We start from the raw sequence: 9,047 nt of genomic DNA, 5'->3' as shown, positions 1-9,047 counted from the left end.
GAAGATTATGGTGAAAGAGATTAAACAGCTTGCTGATTTAAAGGTGCAGAAAAGCTTATTGAACCAGACTGTTAATACCATTCAAAAAATACTAAAGAGAATGCACGTTAAATGACAGCATCCTTTGAATTAATACACTTTGTAACTTCACAGGCAGTATAAGCACTGAGCTGAGATAGCGGGGAAACATTATTCATGGTGTTTTTCATCCTAACTCTACTTTATTAGCTTATTTGATTCCCCATTCTCCTCCTAGTTGATTCAATACATTTCCTATTTGCATAGAACTGTCCGGTAAGATTATCTTCACTTATTTGATCTATCCTAAGAGTCACCTTGTTCAGGATCTTATATGAATAATGAGATTTTAAATTGGAAGACACTCACACAGAGAATGAGGCATTTACAGTTAATTCATCTCATTGAGTTACATTGCTTAGAGGTATTGGAGGGTTTAGATTTTCATTCAAGCATCATATTTAACAGTGTCTGCTTCTCCCCCCTCTCCTTCCACTTTACCGGCATTGAAATTTAAATGGCCCAAGCCTGACAGATCCAATATTGCGACCCACTGTTGCTATTTTCCTGGGAGCAAACACACTGTCAAAATCCTTCTATGTGGAGAATAAGGAGGCAAAGAAAGAGGGACCACATGCAGCTCTTCACCTTTGAACAAACATTTCAATAGGGCGTGTTTTAGTCTAGTTTTAGAGACATCTTCCTTATCTTTCTCTCTGCTTTTAAAATTACGTTAAAATAATAGCGTGCCAGCCGTACAATAGAATCGTACACTCAGATTTGTGTCACACATGCTCACACGTTCCCCGTGATTTGACAGTGAAAGAGGCAGAGAATTAAGAGAGTGGGAGAGACAGAGCACGAGGGAGGGGGTTAATTGGCTTTTTATGACTCCAATTAAATAACATTATGCATATACTGGCTTAACGGCTTATATGTGGCCTCTATTAACAATGTCCTCTTGATTGGTTCTTGGGCTTAAGGTCTCCTCCATCACGAGCAGCACTGGTCATAGTGTTAAAGTCCATTTGTGCAGAAAAAAAAGAGAAGATAGAGATTTTACGTGTGTGTGAATAATTCAAAAGAAAAACTACAAATCTTGAAAAGATCAATGACCCTATCTGTCATGTTTGGTTCCAGTTTACGAACCCACATGCACAAACACAATCAGGAGACGCGTGTGCAAAACAATAATGGAGTTTATTGACAAGAGGGAATAGGGTTGGGGAGAAAACACGGAGCAGGAGTCTGGAAAGGGCAACCAGTTCAGCCACTGTCAACGAGGAGAAGCTGTTAGAATAAACGAATCCAGGAAGGTGGATGAATATGTATGTTGACGCAGGGAAAGGCTTACTAGGAGCGGATGGATGTTCCCTTTGGAGCAACAACGGACCCAGGGGCGGCGTGGAGAGGCAGCGAACCGTTGGAGGGCGGACAGGTAAGTCAGACTGAGCGGAGGAGCGAACTGACGGCTGGTCGGAGTCCGGGACAAACGACCCACAGAACTCTCCTCTCGGAAAACTCCGGAGGAATCCAGGTAAACCTGACAACAGGGAAAAAACACAGGAAGCGATTATCTTGGGAAATGCTCAGAGGGCCTACTCAGGAACGATTTGTTACCAAGGTAAACAAACACTCAGGCAAGGAAGTGTCGCTCGCCGCTTCTTAAATACTCCCAGCCTCAGTCAGACAATGCGCCACAGGTGTGTCCCCGGGTTCGACCCCACGCTTCTCCAGGGGCTCTGCTCCTAGGCGGCATCTGGTGGAGGAAGTGGGAAGCAGCAGGCTTCCACAAAAAACAAAACAAAACAAAACACCGATCCTGACACTATCTATACGAACACAACCGAGCAACAAGACCATTTGTACTTTTATCTCCAAGTTGACAATTGAATAAAATAAATCTCGTCATTACGGCCTTATCTTGAAAGTAGAAGAGTGAGAAAGAAAACAAGCATGTGCCTGTCCTGAAGCGGAGCTCCTGAGGTGTTAACTAATCTCTGGTGGCCAGTCTATACGCTGCCTCCTCTAATTGCTCCCTGTATTTCAGTCTGGTGTGAGAGCAGCCATTGTAGCGAACGCCCAGTCAGCCCCCAGAGGTCTCACACCTTCATTATCACTCTTTATTGCAGAACCTTATACGGGCACTCAGCACCAAACAGCCTGCCCGTTAAAAATAGAGCCTTCTCCTCTCCTCTCCTTTTGGTGGTTTCAGTTTTAATTACTAACACGGAGCCAAAGCCAGAGTCCTCAGCAGGCCTGACGTTTTTTTTTTTTTTTTTTGTTCACTAATTAAAGCGAGGATGGAGTTTATTGAAGGGACCCTGACTCTGCTCTCTCATCTATTATCAAGAGGGCAGGACAAATCATTTTCAAATTTATATGCTGAAACCTATCCAGGGACAGGCAAAGGGGCGTCAAACAGAGGTGTGACCAAGTCACTGTGTTGCAAGTCTCAAGTAAGTCTCAAGTCTTTGTCCTCAAGTCCGAGTCAAGTCTCAAGTAAAGAAGGCAAAAGTCGAGTCAAGTCTCAAGTCAGGAACCTTTAATTTCAAGTCATTTCGAGTCGTTTTTATTTTTTTATAATTTGCAATTGTACATAAAATTCAAATAATAGACCATTTGTTCTTTTTAAAATATGTATTTATCTCAAATGATAGAACATGTGTAGCTAAACACAAAGTATAAAAAACATTTTCAAATTGGACCACTTTATTGCCCAGTTCTGTTAAACTTGATATTCAATAAAAAAAAGACAAAAATGCTGACATTTCCACAGCACAATACAAAGAACCATAACAGCAGTTTTTTCCTCTTTTCTCTGACCTGGTCACTGAGTGAACATGTATTTTTATGTGTCCATGTTTTGAGTGACATAAGAAACAAAACAAATATATCAACTGAACAATTAACAGAAATCTGCAATTGAGGATACTGTATTTCAGTTAACTATTCTGCATTGCATTTGCAAAAGACCAAACTGGCCAAAACTCTGTCTGTCATTTGTGCACGATGAGGACGTAAAATGATGCCACCATAGCTGAAGACACGCTCCACTGGAGCACTGCAAGCAGGCACTGCCAAAACTCTGGTGGCCACATTAAACAGTGAAGGAAGAGTGTGCATGTTCATTGCCCAGAACAAGAGGGTGTTCTGTCCATCAGCAATATGGAGGTAATGACTTAGCTGTAGTGCTGGACTTGTCTGGACATCCTTCTTCTGCCTCTTACAATAAGCAGCAAACAGTCCTCCATCTTCACAGTCCTCTTGATCTTTATCACCAGGAGTCACGTGTTGCTCCAACTTTGCAGGATCTGCAGCATTTTCCAGGATCAGATCTGAGAAAACATCCAAGTAACAGCGGCAAAAGAGCCTGTATTAGAATTTTAGACAATAAATAAATAATACAGAAAAAGAACACCAAATACAGTCTTTACCTTTAACTTTTTGTGTCACTTCTGTCTTCATGTCCTGACTGCCCAACACATGGTGTTCCACCCACAACAGAGAAAACGCTGGATCCAAAGCAGCTGCTTTGAGGTACACTGGATCTGAAAAGGGTGCAGTGATCCCTTCTTCTGCTCTCGCCATTTGTACACTGATAAAAATTCCAAGAAATCTTTTGTTCAAAGATGCCTGGAGACTGCTGACCAGACCATTCAGGAAACGGACTTGCGGCTTCAGTTTCTCAAGGTGGTGATTGAGGGACAGCACGGATGGAACAACAGCACTGATCGTGACTATTTTCTCACCTTGTGTCAAATCAGTTGTGTTAAGGAGAAAAGTTATTATGTTAGCTTAAATTTTGGAAAAAGTATGGCTCTCCTTTTCCTCCTGTTAGCCGGGTCGCGAGCGGATGTCATCACGGCTGCAAAAGTACGGCGAAACAGAATGACGTCACAGATCACAGAGTTTAATTCATACAGAGCAATCGACAACAAAGCTGCAGAGATACAGAGATATGCATTTTCTCATGAAAATAAAAACACACAAGGGAAGACAAACGAACACAGAGACAGACAAAGGCGCCCACGTGGAGAAAAGATGAAAAAAACTCTCTCTCCGTTTGCTGGCCTGGAATTTTTTAAACAGAAGAGGAGTTTCCCTATTTAATATATGCAAAAAAGGCGTTCCGTTCTTTGACCAATTAGAGACCTTGTTCGGCCCCCCAAAGAACCCCGGAAACTCCCCTGATTACCGCTCCGATGTCTGTTTTTTATCTAAGCAAAGGCGGACCACTTCGTGCCCATCTCCATCCGACGCGGGCCGAGAGGCGCCAAGAAGTCTCTGACCCCTTTCGGACTGTAAATTTTATTGCTCTGTGTGTCAGCGGGGGAGGAAAAGGGCCCTGCTTTGTTTGAATGTCTGCTATTGTGAGCTCCCCCATGCTCCACAGAAAACTGTTCCAAATAAAGTGTTGGCTATCCCTTTACACATGTCGTAAGATTAAGTGTATTTTTAGCATTAAATAATCATTTTCCTTAGCAATCCCCCTTTTGAGGTCTTTTTAAAAAGACCTCAATAAAAATTGAGTAAGCCTTCTAATACCGAACCAAAACTATGTATGAAAAAACGAAAAAAACGAAAAATAAAAAGACAAAAGAGTGACGTACCCTAATTACATACAATCCCCCTGTGAAACAAAACCCAAGGTGTAGAAAGACTTATCCTTAAAAATGTAAAATCGTAAAACAAAATTATCACAATACAACCAAAACACAAGACAAACCAAAAACCCAAAGTATACAATAAAAAATAAAGCAGGGACATACATATAAAAAACTAGTAAGAAATGCTCTGCAACTTCAAAGACAACATTCATCACAAAATTACAAACCGTCGAAACAAGAAACACACAAAATTACAATCTGCTGCACGTCTTTTCTGTTTTTTTTTTTTTTTTTTTTTTTTTTTAAATGTCCATCGACAGTCTCTCAAAAAAATATGAAGTCTTCGTCAGGAATTGTTCAAAAAATGCGCGCAAAAAACAAAACGACAGTCCTTGTCAGAGTTCACAACGAACAAAAAAACACGCAATAAAAATTAATGTCGATCCTCTTGCAGCCTGAACTCCTCGGTTGGAAACCTCAAGTTTCCACCTTAGCGTCCGTTGCTCACGGAAAATTGGATTATTATGCCAATATAACCGTGAGTTTCAAAAAGAAAGTGAAATCTCCTCGTGAGGAAATTAGATCTTAGGAAACGACCTGTCACAGGTTAATAAAACAGACATTTTGTTTCAACATGAATTTCATTAGCATCAGAAACACAATTACAACATTCTTTAATATCACCTTCATTACCGTCAGCATAATCAAATGATGGTTTCACCTAAAAATAAATTTGTCTTGTTATTTTCCATCCGGGGAAATCATTTTAATCCTTTTTATCAAAGAACGCAGATTTTGAATGAGACCACATCCACAGGGCACCAGGAAAACGGCTGCAAACTGAAACGACAAACAGAGATCAGATTTTCCAAAAGCATCATTCATTTTGTGTATTCAACACAAACATCTTAAAGTCACCCCGTGTCAGAGTGAATCCTCCATCGCTCGTGACTCTGTGGCTGCTATCTTCGAAATAAGTGTGAAGCCGCTTCTCCAAGCAGCCGCACTCCTCCTTTAACGACAGCTTGTGTGACAGAGTCCAGAGACCCACCTGGAGCTCGGAACTCCAGGGCAGTCTGTGTGTAAAACCATGAGCAACACATCACTTGAAACCTTATCTCCTAGTTTGTCCAATTCTGCTCATCAAATGGTGGATGTGATCCCTTCAATGTACGTTGCTATTATTATATACTATAGCTCCAACCGATGAAAAATACCAAAACCCTGTAATCATTTGCTTCAAAAGACATGTTTCCAAAGTAACGTTTTCCCAGAATGTTAAACAAATGCAGATCTTTTCTTAAACCAATCTTGTAAAAATAGGATCAAACAAACGAAACAAAACAAACACAAAAACCTAAAAATGTAGTTGTAAAGCTTACATTTACCACCAAAATGAATAACAATGTGAATTAAACTGTCCCATTTAAATTACTTTCATAGAACAAACTAGATCCTACTGTTTATTTGTCTAAATGATTTTACATGCGTTCCTTAAACAAAATTCAAAAGAGTTAGACCTGGAGAAATTATAATGTAACAAATCCAGACATATTCAAAATATACCAATTTTCACCTCGGCTTTTACTTGTCGTCGAATTTAAAGTTTTATTCAAAATCGTTTTAAATGGATGTAAATCAAAACAAAAATCAAGTTTAGAAAAATCATTATAATCCCGCCTGTGTACTTTTACTGATTAGTGATAACTTTAATCAAGAACAGATTCTTCAAAACATTTCTTAAAACATTCATGCTCCATTAAATCAATGCTCTGAAAATGGCTGACACAATAATATTTCTAATTTCTATAATTATTTTCCCAAGTTAATTAACCAAAATATGCTTCATTATCACTATAAATTTATCTATTTTCTCAAAATATGTTAGCCCATTATCAGAACATCTTTTAATGGAGAACAACTCAAATCCATTCAAAATAAGCACATATCAGACATATTCTTCAAAAGTTTTGTTTAAGTAATAAGTGTTTCAGTAATCTAATTAAGTAATATAAAAATAACCCATAACATATTCTCCCTCTGTATGATACATTACTGGCAAACGTATCATCATTACCTAATATGTTAAGTAACGATGTCGATGAAACAGGGTCATTATTTTACTGAGAAATTCTACCCAATACTGCCCCGTCCTAACAGGCAAACATTTCAAAACAAACAGAACAATTTATTATAGCATGCTTTAAACCTTCAAGATTGCTATTTTCAAAAAACATTTCACATTACAGTTTTAAAACTCAGTATTCAATTTTACTCTCATGATTATCAAATAATTCGTTGTAGAAACTTCTCAAAAATTTTCAGCAGTGTTTGACAAAGCATGTGTACCAATTAAGACTCTGCGAAGGTTTTGCATAAACGAACCAGAGAGACGTTGAAGAAAAAAATTCAAACACAGTTAACAAAGAAAATCCAAAAATAATAAATTGGGCCCCTACTGAAATCAACATAACAAAAAACAACACAGGTATAACAGAACGACGTAAGCACAAACTGACCTAACAAGACATGAGGGGAACTTAGATAACGGCTGATCAGACCATTAACACACTAAGGGGTAATTAAACACAAAATCCTAACAAATACTGGTCAGTATATCACTAAATCTACAAATGAAAAGAAAGTAAACTAAAGATCAAATTTCCCCCTCCCCCTTTCGGAACAAAATAAGAGGAAACTGGTAACTCAAAATGAATTCGTGATATTTAACAAAATATAGAAGAACTGACACTTAAAGTTAACTAAATGAGTGCACATCAAACAGCCAACTAAGGAGTCAGACTAATGAAAACAAATTTAAAGATAAAAATCTAAACTACTCACTACTCACTATATAAAGTAATATGAAAGGAAACCAGAAAATCATTACCAAGAGTGTCAGCGTGTGACAGTTGACTCAGTGTTTTGATGCTAAAAACTTATATTTAACATTTTCCACATTATTCCTTACTCACTATGTATTCACTTGTTTAAACTATCTACTTTAAAGAGAAAATGTTTCACTAAAGCTAGGAAACCAAACTGCATCAAAAATCCTGTCTTATGTGATGAGAAAAGACTCTCTACTCCTTCCTATAATCTATAATGTGAAACAATACCCTAAAATTTAAACAGCCAATCTCTATGTTCCTTAGGAAAAAAGAAAAATTAAATCCTTTTGTATTTTTAAATTTTACAAGTTGTATTTTTAAAGTCACTACACTTATCCGAGCAACCTCTTCTGCCAGAGCACAAAGCAAATCTATAACCCACCATAAAACCCCTCCCCCACCTCTTGGAGGGGCTGATTTTATGGCAGGAAGAGAGCCGATAGGGATTTCAGGAGGAACTCCTAATTCTTTATTAGGCTTTGGCACTTGAATCATCAGATATGTTTTAGTTCCTTCTACTTTTTTAAAAAATGAACTTAAAAAAAAACTTTTGTCGTTCCACTACTAAAATTGTAACTTACAGCAGATATTTTGTCAGGAGGTACTGTAAACGATGGGAGAGAAAATGATTTGCCTCACAGCTGCTGGTTCTTTTCTGCTGAGCTGCTGTGAGCAGAGGTTGCTTCGCACTTAAAATTAGTGGTATACAAAGAGGCTTCACATATTAATTAGTTGAATCTAGTGGGGGTAGAAGTTACAGCACCGCTGTTGCTTGTTCTCCCGTGCTGAACGTCTGTAAGTGGGGTTATAACTTCTCCTTGAGCTCCATTAGTCTCATGTCTAAATAAACATACTTGTCGCTTCTTCTTGTTTTGTGCTATCTATTTATTTTCCTTAATTTTCTTATGTCATTTGCAGCCCTCTCGTCTGTCTATAGGCACTATTTAACCATCTCTTATTACAGTTTAATATTGATTCTCTACAATAGTTCCATATAATGTTTTTTATTAACCAATAAGTTATTTCAAACTTAATGTTATCCTTCAACAACAAATCTTGTAAATTTTAGCAAACTTTTCTATATTTAACCAATTTCTATTTAACAAGAGAGTGACTTCTAATTTATCCTGTCCAATTATCCGTAAGTCCTGTAGATTTAACAATATTTTATCTAACTTAAAGTTTTGGTCTGTTTGAAAAAGACTGATTGTGAAAATATCTAGAGTCAGTTGCATATTGCAGTTTGTTGTTATCTGAACAATTACCTCTTACAGTTAGAGCCTGTTTCTCTAAAAATCTTCGTTTTTTCTTATCCTCAACTCATGAAAAAAAGGTCCTATTGTAACTCATTGTATGTTATTCCATTTTCCTACTACCTTCACAGCCTTAGAAGGAATAATTAACATTATATCCACTATTTAGTTCTCAAGTCTATATAAATTTTTATTTAATTTATTTCATTGCTGTACCTAATCAGTTATGTATTTATCTATTCATCCATTCACCATATTTATGTATTTAACTATTA

General features: G+C 37.7%; 1 long non-coding RNA gene across 1 annotated transcript; it reads right to left on the bottom strand.

The window, feature by feature from the left end:
* Positions 1–1,201: 1,201 nt before the first annotated feature.
* Positions 1,202–1,709, bottom strand: LOC111610150. Its single transcript, XR_002753520.1, has 3 exons — positions 1,639–1,709; positions 1,373–1,561; positions 1,202–1,291 (listed from the first exon to the last, which is right to left on the bottom strand). It is a non-coding gene; the product is annotated as an uncharacterized LOC111610150 (long non-coding RNA).
* Positions 1,710–9,047: the final 7,338 nt, after the last annotated feature.

The sequence above is a fragment of the Xiphophorus maculatus genome, chromosome 11 (genome assembly GCF_002775205.1).
Source record: "Xiphophorus maculatus strain JP 163 A chromosome 11, X_maculatus-5.0-male, whole genome shotgun sequence".
Lineage (NCBI taxonomy): Eukaryota > Metazoa > Chordata > Actinopteri > Cyprinodontiformes > Poeciliidae > Xiphophorus > Xiphophorus maculatus.
The sequence above is the reverse complement of the archived record's forward strand: the minus strand, read 5'-3'. Positions and strand labels throughout refer to the sequence as shown.